Source organism: Crinia signifera, chromosome 9 (genome assembly GCF_055691185.1).
Source record: "Crinia signifera chromosome 9, ASM5569118v1, whole genome shotgun sequence".
NCBI classification, from domain to species: Eukaryota; Metazoa; Chordata; class Amphibia; order Anura; family Myobatrachidae; genus Crinia; species Crinia signifera.
Window position 1 is genome coordinate 160,482,588 of NC_139225.1, and position 24,285 is coordinate 160,506,872.

Genomic DNA, 24,285 nt, shown 5'->3' on the forward strand with positions numbered 1-24,285 from the left:
GCCACGCCCCATTTTACCGCTATGGGGGCATGACCCAGAGGCTCTGTGAGCCTCTAGCCATGCCCCCAGCCCCCTGGCTGCGGGAATAGACGCTGTGCACATGCGCACAGCGTTTATTCCCCGCTGTTTAGCAGCTGACGGGGGGGGGACTCCCAACAGCCCCCCCACACCGCGGGACACTGCCGCCCACGGGTGGGACATCGGGACAGGCCCTGACAATCGGGACTGTCCCGATAAAATCGGGACTGTTGGGAGGTATGCACATGGGTGCAGGAGCTGATAATAAGAAATATCATCCTTTGCTTGTTGCATTCCCAGAACTGATGTTGATCATCTACGTTACATTTTGTTTTATACACATTACAGGTGCAACACCCCCCCATAATACAAGAAGTAAAGCCCACCGGATGTTGGGTGATAAAAAGCTACATGCTTAGTAAGTAGCTTCACATTACCCTTTGCCGGCCCACCCTGCACCTTCCCTGGACAGCCCAAAGCATTGTCGGGGCCAGTGGTGGATATTTATCTTCTGAGAGTCAGCTTGGTTTGGACACAGTGAGTGGACATGACTGAGTTTCACAACTCCCCTGTGGACGTACTGTAATGCCATGATATGCGGGTGTATTACGAGGGTCCAGGGCCTATTGCAATAAAATATCCGCCCCCAGCAGTGACCGCAGCAGCTCAGCTGTAACTGGTAGAGTCTCTCTCGCTGCCCCATTCTATCTGTCCCTCTCTCTCTCTCGTGCTCCTCTACTCCTCACTCTCGCTCGCTCACTCACCCTCCTTCTCTTGCTCCCCCCTCTTTCTCTCTCACATACTGGCTCCCTTTCTTTCCCTCTCTAGCTCCCTCTTTTCCTACCTGACACTGGGCTAGATGCACTTAAAACTTAAAAAGTGATAAAATGGAGAGTGATAAACAACCAGCCAATCAGCTCAGACTGGGTTTGGGTGCCTCTGCCTAAAATGAAATATTTTGTTCCATAAATTATCCAATATTATATAAGCCGGAAGGAACAAACTACTTGCCGCTTCTGAGCCGGATAGAACAACCCATTAGGCCGGATGTATCAAGCTGCAAGAAGTGATAAGATGGTGAGTGATAAACAGCCAGCCAATCAGCTCCTACCTGCCATGTCACAGGCCAGATTTGAAAAATGACAGATAGGAGCTGATTGGCTGGTTGTTTAGCACTCTCCATTTTATCACTTTTGATGCTTGATACATCTGGCCCATTGTCTGATGTAGATTTAGGTAAATCGGAAACATTCATTATCAGGGTAACTAACGTTAAACCCCCCTAAACACAGCAAGGTTTACACCCAGGTATTTGCATTGCAGACACCGCAATAACCTTACACTGATGTTTTGTCAGTGGAGTTGGATCCTGTGAGTCACTTCGGAAATACTGCAATAAGTTCCTCTAATGTAAAGATCCTTAACAATAATAAGTAGACATTGTCTATGCTAATACATAGCGCACTATTGGATTGGAGGTGACAACCCCTGACAGACTGTCAGAAGGTGCAGAACTCTGGGTCTGTGATTGACACCTGCCACTGAGGAACATGTCTGTAAGAGATCATTTGCCTGTTTTTAGACTTTTGTCCTGTGTGCAGCGATTGTATTATCTGTGCAGCTATGATAAGTATCAGCTTCTGTTCCACTCTAATGCTTCATACAAGTGACAATATATTAGGCAACCTGTGTCTAATATACAGTATTGTAAGCATACTTGCCTTCTTTTGAAAACTAGTTTCAGGGAGATAATAGTTGGTAGTACAATATTGCACAGCGCCCCATTGAAGGGGTGTGTCATGCTCCTACCAAAGGGCGTGTCTAGTTCCAAATATGGAGAGATTGTGAAAAGAGATTGTGAACGTGGCCCCTAGAAGCGTGGGTGTGTACTGCTACATCTGAGGGGAATCTTTAACAATGACTTATATCCAAATGTAGATGAGCCCCAAAGCAGTTAGTAAGAGCTACTGTACTTGGTAAAGTGCTGGGAAATGGTGCTGATAAATCAATGTAAATGTATCTATCTCTCATTCCTTTTATCCCAAAAATGTAACAGTGTAATGTGGGCTAGGTGACATGAGGGAGATTGCTGGACTAAAGAGGGAGAGAGGGAGATTGCTACTATGTCAGTGAGTCTCCTGCAGAATGCAGAAGGGGAGGTAACTATGGTGTGACAGTGTAATGTGGGCTAGGTGAAATGAGGGTGATTGCTAGACTAATGAGGGAGAGAGGGAGATTGCTACTATGTCAGTGAGTCTCCTGCAGAATGCAGAAGGGGAGGTAACTATGGTGTGACAGTGTAATGTGGGCTAGGTGACATGACGGAGATTGCTAGACTAATGAGGGAGAGAGGGAGATTGCTGTTATTTCAGGGAGTCTCCTGCAGAATGCAGGAGGGGAGGTAACTATGATGTAACAGTGTAATGTGGGCTAGGTTACATGAGGGAGATTGCTAGACTCATGAGGGAGAGAGGGAGATTGTTGCTATTTCATTGAGTCTCCTGCAGAATGCAGGAGGGGGGGGGGGTAACTATGATGTAACAGTGTAATGTGGGCTAGGTGACATGAGGGATATTGCTAGACTAATGAGGGAGAGAGGGAGATTGCTGCTATATCAGGGAGTCTCCTGCAGAATGCAGGAAGGGAGGTATTTATGATGTAACAGTGTAATGTGGGCTAGGTGACATGAGGGAGATTGCTGGTATTTCAGGGAGAGAGGGAGATTGCTGCTATGTCAGGGAGTCTCCTGCAGAATGCAGGAGGGGAGGTATTTATGATGTAACAGTGTAATGTGGGATAGGTGACATGAGGAGATTGCTGGTATTTCAGGGAGAGAGGGAGATTGCAGCTATATCAGGGAGTCTCCTGCAGAATGCAGGAGGGGAGGTAACTATGATGTAACAGTGTAATGTGGGCTAGGTGACATGAGGGAGATTGCTAGATTAATTAGGGAGAGAGGGAGATTGCTGTTATGTTAGGGAGTCTCCTGCAGAATGCAGGGAGGGAGGTAACTATGATGCAATAATGTGATGTGGGCTAGGTGACATGAGGGAGATTGCTAGACTAATGAGGGAGAGAGGGAGATTGCTGCTATGTCAGGGAGTCTCCTGCAGAATGCAGGAAGGGAGGCATTTATGATGTAACAGTGTAATGTGGGCTAGGTGACATGAGGGAGATTGCTGGTATTTCAGGGAGAGAGGGAGATTGCTGCTATTTCAGGGAGTCTCCTGCAGAATGCAGGAGGGGAGGTAACTATGATGTAACAGTGTAATGTGGGCTAGGTGACATGAGGGAGATTGCTAGACTAATGAGGGAGAGAGGGAGATTGCAGGTATTTAAGGGAGTCTCCTGCAGAATGCAGGAGGGGAGGTAACTATGATGTAACAGTGTAATGTGGGCTAGGTTACATGAGGGAGATTGCTAGACTAATGAGGGAGAGAGGGAGATTGTTGCTATGTCAGGGAGTCTCCTGCAGAATGCAGGAGGGGGGGGGGGTAACTATGATGTAACAGTGTAATGTGGGCTAGGTGACATGAGGGATATTGCTAGACTAATGAGGGAGAGAGGGAGATTGCTGCTATATCAGGGAGTCTCCTGCAGAATGCAGGAGGGGAGGTATTTATGATGTAAGAGTGTAATGTGGGCTAGGTGACATGATGAGATTGCTGGTATTTCAGGGAGAGAGGGAGATTGCTGCTATGTCAGGGAGTCTCCTGCAGAATGCAGGAGGGGAGGTAACTATGATGCAATAATGTGATGTGGGCTAGGTGACATGAGGGAGATTGCTAGACTAATGAGGGAGAGAGGGAGATTGCTGCTATGTCAGGGAGTCTCCTGCAGAATGCAGGAAGGGAGGCAATTATGATGTTACAGTGTAATGTGGGCTAGGTGACATGAGGGAGATTGCTGGTATTTCAGGGAGAGAGGGAGATTGCTGCTATTTCAGGGAGTCTCCTGCAGAATGCAGGAGGGGAGGTAACTATGATGTAACAGTGTAATGTGGGCTAGGTGACATGAGGGAGATTGCTAGACTAATGAGGGAGAGAGGGAGATTGCAGGTATTTAAGGGAGTCTCCTGCAGAATGCAGGTGGGGAGGTAACTATGATGTAACAGTGTAATGTGGGCTAGGTTACATGAGGGAGATTGCTAGACTAATGAGGGAGAGAGGGAGATTGTTGCTATGTCAGGGAGTCTCCTGCAGAATGCAGGAGGGGGGGGGGTAACTATGATGTAACAGTGTAATGTGGGCTAGGTGACATGAGGGATATTGCTAGACTAATGAGGGAGAGAGGGAGATCGCTGCTATATCAGGGAGTCTCCTGCAGAATGCAGGAGGGGAGGTATTTATGATATAACAGTGTAATGTGGGCTAGGTGACATGATGAGATTGCTGGTATTTCAGGGAGAGAGGGAGATTGCTGCTATGTCAGGGAGTCTCCTGCAGAATGCAGGAGGGGAGGTAACTATGATATAACAGTGTAATGTGGGCTAGGTGACATGAGGGAGATTGCTTGACTAATGAGGGAGAGAGGGAGATTGCAGCTCTTTCAGGGAGTCTCCTGCAGAATGCGGGAGGGGAGTTTACTATGATATAACAGTGTAATGTGGGCTAGGTGACATGAGGGAGATTGCTAGACTAATGAGGGAGAGAGGGAGATTGCAGGCATCCCCTGAACCCTCTGTAGTTACGGCACGATCGCTAGTGGTACACTAAGGATATATTGATCCCTGAGCATAGGCTGGAATCGCATGTGATATATTGCATGTAAAAGGTCTGCATGCGGCCAATTTAGGTCAACATTGGGTCGACCACTGAACGTCGACAGGGCTTAGATTGACACCTGAAATATGCTACAGTCGACACGGTGTGAAGGTTGACACAAGCATTAGGTCGACAATGACAAGGTTGACATGAATTTTTCACATTTTTGAGCCGAATGTCAACATGAACCCCGTCTTAGTGTGCCACGTCCCCTCACTATGCTCGCCATGCCTCCGGCACTATTCTATTCTCCCACCATGCCACAGCGGATGGTAGGGCATTAAATACTGCCTGTTGGCACTTGTTAGCCATGTTGATCTAGTTCAGGATTCAACCTGACAATCTTTAGTTGTAGACTCCATGCATGTCAACCTAAATAGAGTCGACCAAGTGCCCGCGTCACCGCCCGGTAAGCTGCCAAGCAGTTTTCGTCTGTGACTTCTGCCCTCCGAGTAGTCGCAGTGGTGTAAATATATGCTAAGTAATCTTCTTACCCGCAGCTGGAAGAACTGTGCGGGCACGATGCCAGGGTCTGCCACAGTCTAACACAACGCCACGTACCTCTGTCTAATGAGCCTCGTTGTCAGAAGCCGACACTGCGAGGTTAATCTGCTCCCAGCCAGAACGCGATGCCATTGGCAAACTGGAAAGAGTGCGCTCTCCTGCCCTTGGGGCCACTTTTATGGGCCCCCCATTGTGGGTCTAGGAAATATATTCGCTTTTCATGTCACAATAATTCTATGAACACAGATCCCAGCTTCCAAATGCTTTTTCCTTTTATCCCAATCATCTTTTTACATGTGTTGGCAGAATAATCCATGTGACTGAATCCGCACAAGGAAACGCTGCCAGCCTCCATTGGACCGTGGGCACTTCCAAGCTTTTTTACATCCCACTGTTTTGCTATTGTTGCCTTTGACGTTATTTTCCATTGCCAGGTAGGAACATTTTTCTTTAAATTACATTTAATTTGAAATAGCGCCAAAAGGTCTTGTTTTTAAACAGCGCTTCCAAATGGCCATATATGAATAGTTTAACCTTTCTGAATAACATGGATCGGATGCATCTGTCGGTCTTTGTGCCTTTATTTGTTTGTATTGTATTTTCCTGTCTGTGTCTGTATTCACAGTAGTACAATGAGAGTGTTGCAACTGATGCAAAAGAATAAATAGTAATCTTCTAACTACCATTATCTAACTGGGACTCCTGCCTAGGTCCTAGGGGCCAGAGATGGCCCCCAGGTCGCCTAACCAGATTTTCTCTTGCTAAATGCATAGACTTTACTCTAAAAGAGGTTAATGTATTTTATATCATTTTTACTCAAACCATACCTCCCAAATATCCCGCTTTCCACGGGAACGTCTCATTAATTGGGGACGTTCCCATGTCCCTCCCGGGGCAAGCAGTGTTCCGTGGCCACAAGGGGCAGTTGGGAATCCCCGCTGACACCCACTGGGCAGCAGGGAAAAGACACTGGGCGCATATGCACAGCGACTATTCCCCGCAGGCAGAGGGGCAGCAGCGCCAAAATGGGGCGTGGCATCGCGTGAAGGCCGCACCCCCTCACCGCGAGGGCATGCCCCCAAATTTCAAAGATCCCTCTCCGGCGATGGAAATCATGTGTAACCTTATGGCATCTTTATCTGGCTCTGAGTAACTAGCATCATCAGTATAAAGATCTCGCAACGTCATATTACGATGTTGGTGAAAAGGAAACAATTCTAATTTATTATGACTACCTTCCTCTTCTTACTAAATTACTACCTTTACTATCTTAAAACCTTACTCACATGGGGGGATGCACTGAAATCTGCTGCCCCACATCGCTGGCATTTGGCCGGCTACCACTTTATCCGAATTTTCGGCTATGTTATCATTAGGATTTGCTAAGGGCCTATATTGTCTTCTATTAATATTTTGCTATTTATGTATTTTAATAAAGTTTTGGCCATTTATTTAGCTTTCAGTGGCTGTCAGCTTTTTATTTTTCTCTTGTTCCTGCTCTGATTTCCCTTTTACAAATGTTAATTCCTTACGTTCAGTGAAAGCCTTCTCTTCCCTTTTAGCTGGTATGCTTTAAACACCCTTCTTATTTTGTATTGCTTACCTTATCAGCCATTATGGGTTAGTCCCGCTGATATATTCCCCTTTTTTACTTTTGGGATACATTTGGGATACATTTGGGGACAATGCAGTGTAATACGTATGACTGGCTGTCTGTTAGGGGTGGGGCCACATGTCAGGAAACAAAACAGGTTTCCTATATATGTCTGCCCACCAGGAGTTTTCCCACCGGGCCCTATGGCCAATCTGTCCCTGCTCTCTGGTGTCACACAAGACTCTGCTACCATTGTGAAGGCCGGGTTCTACTGTACTGCCAGTACACAACACTACCCCATAGCATACAAATACAGTGATATTCAATTGTTATTTTGCGTCCGATTTCCTGTCTGAAATGACCGAAGATCGTAGGGTGATATTCAATTGTTCTATTTTTTTGCAATCATTCGATGGTCACGACCATCAAATTATTTATCCAGGGCTTCCATCAAAGACAGTACGGGCGGCTGACTTCATGTCCGATCTCATCATTGATCTAGAAGGGCCCTGAACATCTGCCTATTAAGTAGAGGCGGAGGAATTACAAAAAAACAAAAACAAATTAACAACTATATAAAACTTACATAAAATGTGAAACTGATCTGAAAATAACTCGGCATTCTGTAATGTAGTATTATATTTCACATATCATAAAAATGGTAATAAACGTGAAAAACTAGCGTCAGTGAAATCAACGGCATCATTACCAGATAGCGACACATTGGCGCGGCTGAATGACTAACTCAGGCACCTCTTGTTTTTCAGGACCAGAGAGAAAATAGGTTTATGTGATGAGTTTATGAGCAATACAATAAATGCGATTTATAAGACGTAAGATCTGTGTTATTCTGTGTGATAGGGTTCAGAACTTTCTGTTTACTCCGTTATAATTTCCCATTTACTTCCATTCTGTCATGATTTCATCTTTCCTTATAAATCTGTGACTCACGTGTGAATTATTGTTACTATCACCAGCCAAAGTTACAAGATGCTGCTCCCGAGTTCTCCGGTGCGGTTCAGCTGCACAGAGTCTGTCGTTACGTGGGATGCGGTCATTGGGTCCCCAGCATGATGGTCGACAAACGTTAGGTCAACACCATTAGGTCGACATGCATTTAGGTCGACATGACTTAAGGTCGACATGGAGGAAGATCGACATGACTTAAGGTCAACATGGGTTAGGTCAACAGGGTCATTCGGTCTACATGGTTAACATCAACAGGGTCATTAGGTCGACATGGGGTTTTTTACTGGTTATTTTTTAGCCAAAATGTGCCGACAGGTGGTATTTCATGCCCTACCATCCACTAGGGTGCAGTGGGAGAATAAAAGTGTGCCCGAAGCATGGCGAGCATAGCAAGCCATGCCAGGGGACGTGGTGCTACATTTCGCTGTCCATGTCGACACAACATGTGCCGACAGGCGGTATTTCATGCCCGACCATCCACTAGGGCATGGTGGGAGAATAAAATAGTGTGCTGAGCGTAGCGAGGCACAGGGCCCGAAGCATGGCGAGCGCATCAACCTTTTTACAGTTGACTTTCCCCATGTCGACCTAATGCTTGTGTCGACCTAATGCCTCTGTTGACCTAACCCCTGTCAACTTTCAGTCATGTTGCCCTTCCTGCATGTCGACCTTAATGCATGTCAACCATAGAAAAAAAGCAGGACTCTCCTGGAAAGTGGGGACATCTGGGCACCTTATGGACCTGCTCAATAATGAAAATATAATAACATCAATTATGGTATTTAACTGTTGCGCGTGTTGACATCTCACAATAAGTTCTGGCAAACGGATATATTTTCAAAGTATTTCAAACTATCTGCAAGTCAGAGATAGCAGGACCGTGGTACGGATTGGCAAGATGTGTCACAGTGGGGAACATGATTAAATTCTAACAATGAGCCAATGTCAAAGAGAAAATATATTAGGCTTAATATGGGCAAAGAAAAAGGTAGAAAACTGATTTTCAGAGAAGAGATCAGCTGTTGTGACAGACGGCGCATAAAACCCTCCAAATATTATTTCATCTTTTTTTTGAAGGTCAGTAAACAGGTTTTTTTCTTTTTTATATTTTAGATTCTTCAGTTATTTGTGAAGTCGGAGTGAATGCATCATATTCTATCAAATGATTATTTCTACTTTACACAAATAGTTTATTCATCAAACAGACGCACGTCCAATGCAACCGGCCTCCCCTCATTATTTATCAGTGATGCAAACTCAGACAAAGTAATAGAATCTCAGATGTTGGGAACATCGATCAACTGCCGGAGAATTCAAGAGAACTGTAAAATTCATATTCACAGACTACGGGGTAAATGTACTGACATGGGAATTCTATTGAAGATGTGATGCTGCCCGAAGCCATCGCTCAGATTCTATCTATTGTATTCTAGATGGTTCTAAATAAATAGGAAGTAGAATGTGATTGCTTCTTATGAGCAACTTCAATAGATCTCCCATCTTAGTAAATTTACCCCTACAATGGGAGTACAGGTACGGCGCCGATAATACTGCACCCATGATTCCATCACCGTGACCAGATTATCTGTTTCACCGGACTATCGGTGACAGCTGCATCCTGATGGCTAACCATCCTAACCCCCCCCCCATTGTCTATTCCTAAATTTCCCTCCCCCCACAGTCTAGCTCTATCCTACAGAGCAACTTTACCCCTCCTGCACCTCCGCAGCAGCCCCCCAGCCCCCGCAACGTAACTCCTCCCCCTACGTACGTACATATATACACAACACACACAGCATACATGCACACAGCACAATGCATATATACATGCATACATACACACAGTATGCATACACACATACATTCATACATACATACATATGTACATTATTAAAATCAAAAGATTAATACACCAGTGGACTATGAGGTAGTTACTCTGTATCCGTTACCTTCTAAACCAATATCCAGTTACCCTTGGCAACCGCAACCTGATACAGTATGTGCAATGCAGTAGCTCGTGTATTTACGTGTAACTCAGATGCAACAGCGTATGAGACTCTCAATAATATTTTATGAAATGACCATTTCCTGTAACCTTATGTCTACTAACAATTCTCTCACTATATCATCCTCGTACACACTTAGTCCTTAGTGGACACAGGTGATTACAAAGTAGCAAACAATATAAACTTTAGACTTATGCAGTACAGCTTATACATGAACAAGTATTACTATAATAGATACAAATGCAGGTACAGCTAACACCCAACAACAAACAAACATATATGGATAACAATTACTGTCAAAAGATGCAGAGACCACGATCAAATGAGTTTTCCCCAGGATCCCGGGCATGTGTTCTATATTAGATCACATCTGGCCAAAATGATCCGGGCATAGACTTTTAAAGCAAGGGGGTGTGGGGTCAAACGGGATGGTCATTGGATAAAGGTAAAGGGACTGGGCATCTCCTCATTGGTTCTCCTCTTCACTGGGATGTCTTCCTGTTCATGAGAGTATCGTCCGTGGCATGCGGTTCTTTGTCTTGAGCAAGGGGGAAACTAGTTCAACTGGGATTATAGTTCTTTGTTCCTTCATTTGGTGTCTCACATACTGATTCATTTGATACACAGTCCAAATATCTCTAAGGTCATGTATTGTGATTGCATTACAATCACCATACTGACCTTGCTTCTGTATCAGCAATTACAACAAGGTTAAACAAAATAAGTATGGACGATCAGATTCCAATACTTGGGGAGTTACATAGAAACACATGAAAGGGGACATGCCATTACAAGTGAACCATTAATGTTTCACGTCCGTCCCTGATCGCTATGTTTAAGCTATGGAGACGCAAATGGCATAATTAAATTACGTAGAAGACGGTCGTAATACAGTAATGGCATAGAGATACAATTTCGTTTTCCACAACATATACACACAACACACACAGCATACAGATGGAGTGGTAGACATCTTTGGCCGCCGCTTGCCAGATCCCTTGCACTGGCGAGCGCCGGCGATAGAGACTGGGACACGCGTGCATCTCACATGCACGTGCGTCCCAGTTTCCCGTTGGCGGGGGGACGGGAACCCTGTCCATCTCCGCTTCAGGGAGACAGACACGGTTAGGGGGGGGTGCAGCAAGGCGGCGAGGACCCGGGGCGACCGTCGGTGAGGCTGCGGGGACCCGGGGGGGAGTCCCCTTACGGCGGCTTGCGGGGGATGGCGGATGGCGACTCTTTCGCCATCCCCTGCAAAGATGTCTCCCGCTCCATCTGTACATGCAAACAGCACAATGCATCTATACATACATACAGCATGCTTACATACATACATAGAATACATACACACAGTATACAGCTTACATACAGCACACAATACATGCATACATACATACATATACAGACAATACACACACTACAAATATACACGCAACAAACACAGCATACTGTGCATGCACACATAGCATACATGCACACAGCATACATACACAAACAGCATACGTACAGCACACACACTGCATGCATGCATACATACATACATACTGTACATACATACATGCAGATATATACACACAATACACACTGCATACATATATACACACAATACCCACACTGCATACTATATATGTGTGGGTTTGGTTTTACTCGGATTTACGCGGATCTCAAAGCGGGATCTTATTGGATAGCCAAAAAATAGGACAGCCATTTTGGAGAAATCCGAACTTGCGATAAATTGGCGATAAGAACAGATTAAATCTGAAACTGTATGTCTCTACTGCATACATACATATACACACGCAATACACACACGCAACACACACGCAATACACACACGCAACACACACACGCAATACACGCAATACACACACAATACATAGATACACACAGAATATACATACTTTACATACATACATACAAACACACACACACATACACACCATACAGCGCTTACCAATAAAGGAAAACATGAAGAGTCACTGCCTGTGCCTGAGTAGGGATGGCCATCGACCATCGATGATTTGAAATCATTAATGGTTTATGGATGATGTAGAATATTTTTGTCATCGATGGAGGTGAACCAGATGGTTTCCCTTCATCAATGACACAGCAAAACCGATGGTTTGCTTTGTTTTTTGTTTTTTTCAAAATGCCGGGACAATGAGCATAGCTCCGCACCCAGCGCTCGTGGAGCCTGGAAATGGATGTCCATCAATAAGTAAAAACATTGATGGTCTTCCATTGCATAGTATAACACTATAGATGACCAGTTGCACTATTGCCATGGATGGCCATCCCGCAGCCATGTGAGTGGAGCTGCTGGTGGTGCATGTGCTCAATAGCTCCCTCTGCTGGTGTCTGCCCTGCTTTATGCAGAGACTCGAGCTGTCCGTGAGGAGCAGCAGTGCACCTACTGTGCCAGGCAAGGGGGGCTAAGAGACAGGGGGCCTGGCAGAGGCGGATTTTTAAAATTGTATAACATCGGCTGCCATCGCATCGCATACCATCAAATGCCTTATGGTCTGCGATGCGATGGGCGCCGTGCTACTACACAAGTACTGCTTTGTGTCCCCAGCTCCAGGCCATGCCTAGTGAATATTACTGACTTGAATCAGCCCCTTTTATTTCATGTACGCTAATGCCAGTGCCTCCTCCTCTTCATTTGTATGAACCAGGCATAATTAGTGCCAGCAGCGATGAGCACAGTACAATGTAAAGTTCTGTTAATTCAAGTTTTTCCTCCACTGATAATATCATCATTTTATAATAGTGACCAGCTGCAGCGTTGCGTTCTCATCTGCTGGATTAAATTTTAACCATCTGTTTTTATGCTGAATTCCAGTAACAATATTTTTTTTAAAGTTAAATTAAAATCCTTCCTTACCAACCTATAGAACATGCATTTTTGATGAGGGTACTTGTAATTGTAGTTAGCAGGGCCAGAATAAGCCAAATGGGGCCCAGGTACCGGTCCGGCATGGGTGTACCGTCTCCTGCAAAGGGTACATTTGGCCCTCTCAGCAGCAAAGCAAAGGTGTACATTTATCTCTCTCAGCAGCAAAGCAGAGGGGGATATTTGTCCCCCTCAGTGGCAACTACCCAGGATTTTGGAATTCAGTGCTTGCTACCGCCCCCCCCCCCCCTTTTCAGCACCCCTGGTGGATAACACTGTATTGTAATATTACTAGCAGACACTGTACCTAAGGCTGCTGAGTGATCTGACCTGTTTCCTAGGGAAGCAGCATCATATCACTCTTCTACCATTGGTTGGCTTACAGTAACTATGGTTCTGCACAAGCCACCGATGGCAGGGACCTGGAAATCTACATCCTATGGTGACGATCAATGACCTCTTCTCCTTTCTTACAGTACCTCTTTACAAATGTAGGTCATCTCCATTCCCTCCCCACCATGAACAGCACTCAAGCAGAATCGAACACAGGCTCTTTGATTATAATATCACATCTGAATGACCCCCACTGTCCCCTGCAGCTTCAAACACCATCATGTTCACTTATATATTTAGCAGAGAGAGAGTAGTGAAAGTTCTTTCACCACTTGCAACTAGCTATGTTTTTGCAAACCAAGGTTTTCATCACTCATGTCTAGCTAAACAAGTGCGGCTATTTAAGATAAAAATAATAGCCATGGACAGTACTTGCGTCATCATTGGGGGAGAAACAACAAATTGATGCTGTGCTTTTTATGCACAGCATGGCACAAATTTATCTTTCTGTTTTATGGCACAAATTTATCTTTCTGTTTTTCTTTTCTTTTTTTTTTTTGGTATGAATAAAAGAGTGAAGCTACAGTATAATTCTTACAATTTTAACCAGTGGCAGAACTTGTGGGTGGTTTTCCCAGGATCAAGTATATAAATTGGCCCCCCTCCTCTTCCCCAACTCAAGGACACAATATGAAACATGGCAGTGTGTCACAGGAAGAGGCAGAGGGTGATAGGGAGAGGCAGAGGGAGACAGGGAGAGGAAGATGGTGGCAGGGAGAGGGTGACAGGATAAAACAGTGGGTGACAGGGGCAGCAGTGGACCCCTCAGGGGCCCTGTGCACTGTGTCTGCAACACCAATGGTAGATCTGCTTCTTATTGTAACCTTAATTACAGGTGGAATGGGAGTTTCATTTTGTTTATACATGTGGACTTGTTATGGTAAGATTGTTATTTGAGGTTAAAATTTATAGAAATCATAGAACTGTATGAGAAGTGTTTATGTAGGTTGGGTGAGATTCAGAGTATCTAGAATTTATGATTTGGGAGACATGACTTCTAACCAATCACATCTAACAGCATAGTCATATCATAGTCATATGTAACCAATCACATCTAACAGCATAGTCATATGTAACCAATCACATCTAACAGCATGGTCATATCATAGTCATATGTAACCAATCACATCTAACAGCATAGTCATGTCATAGTCATATGTAACCACTCACAATAACAGCATAGTCATGTCATAGTCATATGTAACCAATCACATCTAACAGCATAGTCATGTCATAGTCATACGTAACCAATCACATCTAACAGCATAGTCATGTCATAGTCATACGTAACCAATCACATCTAACAGCATAGTCATGTCATAGTCATATGTAACCAATCACATCTAACAGCATAGTCATGTCATAGTCATATGTAACCAATCACATCTAACAGCATAGTCATGTCATAGTCAGATGTAACCAATCACATCTAACAGCATAGTCATGCCATAGTCATATGTAACCAATCACATCTAACAGCATAGTCATATCATAGTCATATGTAACCAATCACATCTAACAGCATAGTCATATGTAACCAATCACATCTAACAGCATAGTCATATCATAGTCATATGTAACCAATCACATCTAACAGCATAGTCATGTCATAGTCATATGTAACCAATCACATCTAACAGCATAGTCATATCATAGTCAGATGTAGCCAATCACATCTAACAGCATAGTCATGTCATAGTCATATGTAACCAATCACATCTAACAGCATAGTCATGTCATAGTCATATGTAACCAATCACATCTAACAGCATAGTCATATCATAGTCATATGTAACCAATCACATCTAACAGCATAGTCATATGTAACCAATCACATCTAACTGCATAGTCATATGTAACCAATCACATCTAACAGCATAGTCATATCGTAGTCATATGTAACCAATCACATCTAACAGCATAGTCATATGTAACAAATCACATCTAACTGCATAGTCATATGTAACCAATCACATCTAACAGCATAGTCATATCATAGTCATATGTAACCAATCACATCTAACAGCATAGTCATGCCATAGTCATATGTAACCAATCACATCTAACAGCATAGTCATGCCATAGTCATATGTAACCAATCACATCTAACAGCATAGTCATGCCATAGTCATATGTAACCAATCACATCTAACAGCATAGTCATGCCATAGTCATATGTAACCAATCACATCTAACAGCATAGTCATTTCATAGTCATATGTAACCAATCACATCTAACAGCATAGTCATATCATAGTCAGATGTAGCCAATCACATCTAACAGCATAGTCATGTCATAGTCATATGTAACCAATCACATCTAACAGCATAGTCATGTCATAGTCATATGTAACCAATCACATCTAACAGCATAGTCATATGTAACCAATCACATCTAACAGCATAGTCATGTCATAGTCATAGATGTAGCCAATCACATCTAACAGCATAGTCATGTCATAGTCATAGATATAACCAATCACATCTAACAGCATAGTCGTGTCATAGTCATACGTAACCAATCACATCTAACAGCATAGTCATGTCATAGTCATATGTAACCAATCACATCTAACAGCATAGTCATGTCATAGTCATACGTAACCAATCACATCTAACATCATAGTCATATGTAACCAATCACATCTAACAGCATAGTCATGCCATAGTCATACGTAACCAATCACATCTAACAGCATAGTCATATCATAGTCATATGTAACCAATCACATCTAACAGCATAGTCAAATGTAGCCAATCACATCTAACAGCATAGTCATATCATAGTCATATGTAACCAATCACATCTAACAGCATAGTCATATGTAACCAATCACATCTAACAGCATAGTCATGTCATAGTCATAGATGTAGCCAATCACATCTAACAGCATAGTCATGTCATAGTCATAGATATAACCAATCACATCTAACAGCATAGTCGTGTCATAGTCATACGTAACCAATCACATCTAACAGCATAGTCATGTCATAGTCATATGTAACCAATCACATCTAACAGCATAGTCATGTCATAGTCATACGTAACCAATCACATCTAACAGCATAGTCATATGTAACCAATCACATCTAACAGCATAGTCATGCCATAGTCATACGTAACCAATCACATCTAACAGCATAGTCATATCATAGTCATATGTAACCAATCACATCTAACAGCATAGTCAAATGTAGCCAATCACATCTAACAGCATAGTCATATCATAGTCATATGTAACCAATCACATCTAACAGCATAGTCATATCATAGTCATATGTAACCAATCACATCTAACAGCATAGTCATTTGTAACCAATCACATCTAAAAGCATAGTCATATCATAGTCATATGTAACCAATCACATCTAAAAGCATAGTCATGTCATAGTCATATGTAACCAATCACATCTAACAGCATAGTCATATGTAACCAATCACATCTAACAGCATAGTCATGCCATAGTCATTTGTAACCAATCACATCTAACAGCATAGTCATATGTAACCAATCACATCTAACAGCATAGTCATGTCATAGTCATACGTAACCAATCACATCTAACAGCATAGTCATATGTAACCAATCACATCTAACAGCATAGTCATATGTAACCAATCACATCTAACAGCATAGTCATGTCATAGTCATATGTAACCAATCACATCTAACAGCATAGTCATATGTAACCAATCACATCTAACAGCATAGTCATGTCATAGTCATATGTAACCAATCACATCTAACAGCATAGTCATATCATAGTCATATGTAACCAATCACATCTAACAGCATAGTCATATCATAGTCATATGTAACCAATCACATCTAACAGCATTGTCATACGTAACCAATCACATCTAACAGCATAGTCATATCATAGTCATACGTAACCAATCACATCTAACAGCATAGTCATGTCATAGTCATATGTAACCAATCACATCTAACAGAATAGTCATATCATAGTCATATGTAACCAATCACATCTAACAGCATAGTCATTTGTAACCAATCACATCTAACAGCATAGTCATATCATAGTCATATGTAACTCATCACATCTAAAAGCATAGTCATGTCATAGTCATATGTAACCAATCACATCTAACAGCATAGTCATATCATAGTCATATATAACCAATCACAATAACAGCATAGTCATGTCATAGTCATATGTAACCAATCACATCTAACAGCATAGTCATGTCATAGTCATATGTAACCAATCACATCTAACAGCATATTCATGTCATAGTCATACGTAACCAATCACATCTAACAGCATAGTCATATCATAGTCAGATGTAACCAATCACATCTAACAGCATAGTCATATGTAACCAATCACATCTAACAGCATAGTCATGTCATAGTCATATGTAACCAATCGCATCTAACAGCATAGTCATATGTAACCAATCACATCTAACAGCATAGTCATGTCATAGTCATATGTAACCAATCACATCTAACAGCATAGTCATGTCATAGTCATATGTAATAAATCACATCTAACAGCATAGTCATGTCATAGTCATATGTAACCAATCACATCTAACAGCATAGTCATGTCATAGTCATATGTAACCAATCACATCTAACAGCATAGTCATATGTAACCAATCACATCTAATAGCATAGTCATGTCATAGTCATATGTAACCAATCACATCTAACAGCATAGTCATGTCATAGTCATATGTAACCAATCGCATCTAACAGCATAGTCATGTCATAGTCATATGTAACCAATCACATCTAACAGCATAGTCATATGTAACCAATCACATCTAACAGCATAGTCATATCATAGTCATATGTAACCAATCACATCTAACAGCATAGTCATATAGTCATATGTAACCAATCACATCTAACAGCATAGTCATATGTAACCAATCACATCTAACAGCATAGTCATATCATAGTCATATGTAACCAATCACATCTAACAGCATAGTCATATCATAGGCAGATGTAACCAATCACATCTAACAGCATAGTCATGTCATAGTCAGATGTAACCAATCACATCTAACAGCATAGTCATGTCATAGTCATATGTAACCAATCACATCTAACAGCATAGTCATATCATAGTCATTTGTAACCAATCACAATAACAGCATAGTCATGTCATAGTCATATGTAACCAATCACATCTAACAGCATAGTCATGTCATAGTCATATGTAACCAATCACATCTAACAGCATATTCATGTCATAGTCATACGTAACCAATCACATCTAACAGCATAGTCATATCATAGTCATACGTAACCAATCACATCTAACAGCATAGTCATATCATAATCATACGTAACCAATCACATCTAACAGCATAGTCATATCATAGTCAGATGTAACCAATCACATCTAACAGCATAGTCATATGTAACCAATCACATCTAACAGCATAGTCATGTCATAGTCATATGTAACCAATCGCATCTAACAGCATAGTCATATGTAACCAATCACATCTAACAGAATAGTCATGTCATAGTCATATGTAACCAATCACATCTAACAGCATAGTCATGTCATAGTCATATGTAACCAATCACATCTAACAGCATAGTCATGTCATAGTCATATGTAACCAATCACATCTAACAGCATAGTCATATGTAACCAATCACATCTAATAGCATAGTCATGTCATAGTCATATGTAATCAATCACATCTAACAGCATAGTCATGTCATAGTCATATGTAACCAATCGCATCTAACAGCATAGTCATGTCATAGTCAGATGTAACCAATCACATCTAACAGCATAGTCATATGTAACCAATCACATCTAACAGCATAGTCATGTCATAGTCATATGTAACCAATCACATCTAACAGCATAGTCATGTCATAGTCATATGTAATAAATCACATCTAACAGCATAGTCATGTCATAGTCATATGTAACCAATCACATCTAACAGCATAGTCATGTCATAGTCATATGTAACCAATCACATCTAACAGCATAGTCATATGTAACCAATCACATCTAATAGCATAGTCATGTCATAGTCATATGTAACCAATCACATCTAACAGCATAGTCATGTCATAGTCATATGTAACCAATCGCATCTAACAGCATAGTCATGTCATAGTCATATGTAACCAATCACATCTAACAGCATAGTCATATGTAACCAATCACATCTAACAGCATAGTCATATCATAGTCATATGTAACCAATCACATCTAACAGCATAGTCATATAGTCATATGTAACCAATCACATCTAACAGCATAGTCATATGTAACCAATCACATCTAACAGCATAGTCATATCATAGTCATATGTAACCAATCACATCTAACAGCATAGTCATATCATAGTCAGATATAACCAATCACATCTAACAGCATAGTCATGTCATAGTCAGATGTAACCAATCACATCTAACAGCATAGTCATGTCATAGTCATATGTAACCAATCACATCTAACAGCATAGTCATATCATAGTCATTTGTAACCAATCACAATAACAGCATAGTCATGTCATAGTCATATGTAACCAATCACATCTAACAGCATAGTCATGTCATAGTCATATGTAACCAATCACATCTAACAGCATATTCATGTCATAGTCATACGTAACCAATCACATCTAACAGCATAGTCATATCATAGTCATACGTAACCAATCACATCTAACAGCATAGTCATATCATAGTCATACGTAACCAATCACATCTAACAGCATAGTCATATCATAGTCAGATGTAACCAATCACATCTAACAGCATAGTCATATGTAACCAATCACATCTAACAGCATAGTCATGTCATAGTCATATGTAACCAATCGCATCTAACAGCATAGTCATATGTAACCAATCACATCTAACAGCATAGTCATGTCATAGTCATATGTAACCAATCACATCTAACAGCATAGTCATGTCATAGTCATATGTAACCAATCACATCTAACAGCATAGTCATGTCATAGTCATATGTAACCAATCACATCTAACAGCATAGTCATATGTAACCAATCACATCTAATAGCATAGTCATGTCATAGTCATATGTAATCAATCACATCTAACAGCATAGTCATGTCATAGTCAGATGTAACCAATCACATCTAACAGCATAGTCATATGTAACCAATCACATCTAACAGCATAGTCATGCCATAGTCATACGTAACCAATCACATCTAACAGCATAGTCATATCGTAGTCATATGTAACCTATCACATCTAACAGCATAGTCATGTCATAGTCAGATGTAACCAATCACATCTAACAGCATAGTCATGTCATAGTCATATGTAATAAATCACATCTAACAGCATAGTCATGTCATAGTCATATGTAACCAATCACATCTAACAGCATAGTCATGTCATAGTCATATGTAACCAATCACATCTAACAGCATAGTCATATGTAACCAATCACATCTAATAGCATAGTCATGTCATAGTCATATGTAACCAATCACATCTAACAGCATAGTCATGTCATAGTCATATGTAACCAATCGCATCTAACAGCATAGTCATGTCATAGTCATATGTAACCAATCACATCTAACAGCATAGTCATATGTAACCAATCACATCTAACAGCATAGTCATATCATAGTCATATGTAACCAATCACATCTAACAGCATAGTCATATAGTCATATGTAACCAATCACATCTAACAGCATAGTCATATGTAACCAATCACATCTAACAGCATAGTCATATCATAGTCATATGTAACCAATCACATCTAACAGCATAGTCATATCATAGTCAGATGTAACCAATCACATCTAACAGCATAGTCATGTCATAGTCAGATGTAACCAATCACATCTAACAGCATAGTCATGTCATAGTCATATGTAACCAATCACATCTAACAGCATAGTCATATCATAGTCATTTGTAACCAATCACAATAACAGCATAGTCATGTCATAGTCATATGTAACCAATCACATCTAACAGCATAGTCATGTCATAGTCATATGTAACCAATCACATCTAACAGCATATTCATGTCATAGTCATACGTAACCAATCACATCTAACAGCATAGTCATATCATAGTCATACGTAACCAATCACATCTAACAGCATAGTCATATCATAGTCATACGTAACCAATCACATCTAACAGCATAGTCATATCATAGTCAGATGTAACCAATCACATCTAACAGCATAGTCATATGTAACCAATCACATCTAACAGCATAGTCATGTCATAGTCATATGTAACCAATCGCATCTAACAGCATAGTCATATGTAACCAATCACATCTAACAGCATAGTCATGTCATAGTCATATGTAACCAATCACATCTAACAGCATAGTCATGTCATAGTCATATGTAACCAATCACATCTAACAGCATAGTCATGTCATAGTCATATGTAACCAATCACATCTAACAGCATAGTCATATGTAACCAATCACATCTAATAGCATAGTCATGTCATAGTCATATGTAATCAATCACATCTAACAGCATAGTCATGTCATAGTCATATGTAACCAATCGCATCTAACAGCATAGTCATGTCATACTCAGATGTAACCAATCACATCTAACAGCATAGTCATATGTAACCAATCACATCTAACAGCATAGTCATGCCATAGTCATACGTAACCAATCACATCTAACAGCATAGTCATATCGTAGTCATATGTAACCTATCACATCTAACAGCATAGTCATGTCATAGTCAGATGTAACCAATCACATCTAACAGCATAGTCATGTCAACCTTCCGACCTGTCGACCTAACCCATGTTGACCTAATGTTTTGTCGACCTAAACCCATGTCGACATTGCCCCCTGTCGACCTTCACCATGTCGACCTGGACACCTGTCGACCTTCCAACCTCTCGGCCCAACGGTGTTGACCTAATGACTGTCAACCTAAGTGCAGTCGACAATACGATCCACACCCTCTTATGTACAGTTTTTATACTAAGTTTAAATGTCTATCGGTTCATTAACAAACTAGCCAGTCATCAGAGACACCAATCACAGGGTTTAGGAACAGGTTTTAAAACATATAGATATAAAAGCCTTGTCCTGCAAATCACAGTATAGAAGAGAGGAGAGTCTGGAGCAGCTCCCATTGAATATTGTATGAAAAATTCCACTGAGGTTCAGCTAAGATCCAAGGTATTATGGAGGAATGAGATATATGTTGTGCTGATCCTTTGGGGCCACACTATGTAGTATCATCACTTCTATATGAGCCCCATAGAATTTATTTTCTATTCATAATTCTGACCTATAGATGGATCATCTTTTACACAACACAGGCTCTGCCTAGGGCCCAGTGGAAAATGAAGGCAGGGCCATATTAATGTCCACAGGGGTCTTGGGCTGAAATTTATTAAGGGCCTATAGTGAGAAGCGAAGGAGGTGTGCCCAGGGCAAGATTAAGGGGTGGGCTCAGGGAGTCAGTACCCCTGGGCCCCCCTCTATCTCGGGGCCCCCTGAGGATTACATGTATATTTAAAAAAACATTTTTTAGCTAAAGGTTTTGTGCATGGCAGTGGGATAGTGCTGCAGGTTTACCTATCTGCCAATGTGACAATGATTAGCGGTGCTGAGCATCGGGAGCCAAGGCACACTAACTGCACAAGTGTGCAATGCATTACTGAAAGCTGACTAAGTCCCATGAGACTTTGCACAAGAGGTTGGAGGTTTGTGCTGAGCTCTGCTTGGTGGAGCTCATCACATACTTCTCAGGCCCATGGAGGACAGCAGCAGCAGCCTCATCATGAGAGGGGTTTTTTAATCAGTGGCAGCACTGAGCCTGTGAGGTCTCCTACATAATAAGGCACATTATTTTGTGAGGAAAATATAAACACAGTTTTTACAGTACGATTTATGGCCCACCATGTGGCACGCTCGGTGGCTGGTCATCATTTTGCCATCACAATGATGGGCCTATTTTTACGTGGAAGCCGAGAGATAAAGTCTTATCCACCCTATTGTTAATCTAACCCTGACTGAAGGACGGGTGCCCCATGAATATAGCTTTCTTTTTCTTTTAACAATACAATGGAAACTGGAACCCAAATCAGTATATACAGTACTCCCTAGATCCTTGTGTGGTCTTAATCCATGATCTATGTATTCTGGTCAACAACTAAGCCAGTGTGGATGGGAGTTCCGGTAGTTCTAGGGTCTGCAATTCAGCTGTATCTCCTTAGTCATCCTTTATTGACACATCAATATCACACCGAGAGCAGCTACATATGAATATAACTCTATTTCTACAAACAAACATGAAAAAAGAGCAGATTTGAAAGCTGCGATACAGTCAGTTGTTATAAAACAACATCCTCCTCACCCATCTACCCTTTCTCCGCCTCAGAAGTCTACACCATCCGTGCACCGCAGGAAGTCCATACAAGACGAAATGCTACTTACACTTTTTTTTCTATTAACGATTATGATTTAACAAAGTGTTTCTTCTTGGTTGATGAGGTTATAATGTATTATTTAACAGGTCTCACAATTGGAATGTCAACTACAAAGGCTGAAATGTTCATTGTTGAAACGGAGAGATATCTACAAGGAGAACAGGGCGTTTGAAAGCGGTTGTGATGTGATCCAAGGATTTTACCGCTGTCCGCTTAACACGGCGCTCTGTGCTCTGGGCTCAATTATTTACAGCTTGTTTGAAAATAGAGTTCTGTAAAAATAAAGTGTTCAATAAAATGATAGAATAAGAGATCGCTTTTTTTTATATAATTCATGTCTTTCAGCTGAAATTTTTGTTTGCTTTATGGTTTAAAAACAGCATTTATGCTTTATACTTTTTATTTCCTGCCAACACTTTTACTTTTTACTCTGTGTTCTGAATTTATGTAGAAAACTTCAGCAAAATACATAGAGAACATATCAAATATATACAGCATATTAGGATATGAAAGACACCCGTGGTTTATTCATTGGCTTTGTACAGGTGTAGCCCAGCTTATTATTGCTGCGATATGGACACTCGTACAAAAAGTTGCACCTATGCCGTGGAATCGCTACACCGCACCATCGCCGCTCAATGGTATTCTATAAGCCCAGGGCCGGCGCCACCACTAGGCAAGTCTAGGCATTTGCCTAGGGCGCCGGCCACTGGAG

General features: G+C 41.4%; 1 long non-coding RNA gene across 2 annotated transcripts in view; it reads left to right on the plus strand.

Annotated features, from left to right (window-relative positions):
• The window catches only part of LOC146036779 (uncharacterized), a 44,599-nt gene extending 20,851 nt beyond the window's left edge, over window positions 1–23,748 (plus strand). For both annotated transcript variants that reach the window (XR_014460961.1, XR_014460960.1), the window contains exon 3: window positions 23,657–23,748. This is a non-coding gene — a long non-coding RNA (uncharacterized LOC146036779). The remainder of the gene's footprint in view (window positions 1–23,656) is intronic.
• Window positions 23,749–24,285: the final 537 nt, after the last annotated feature.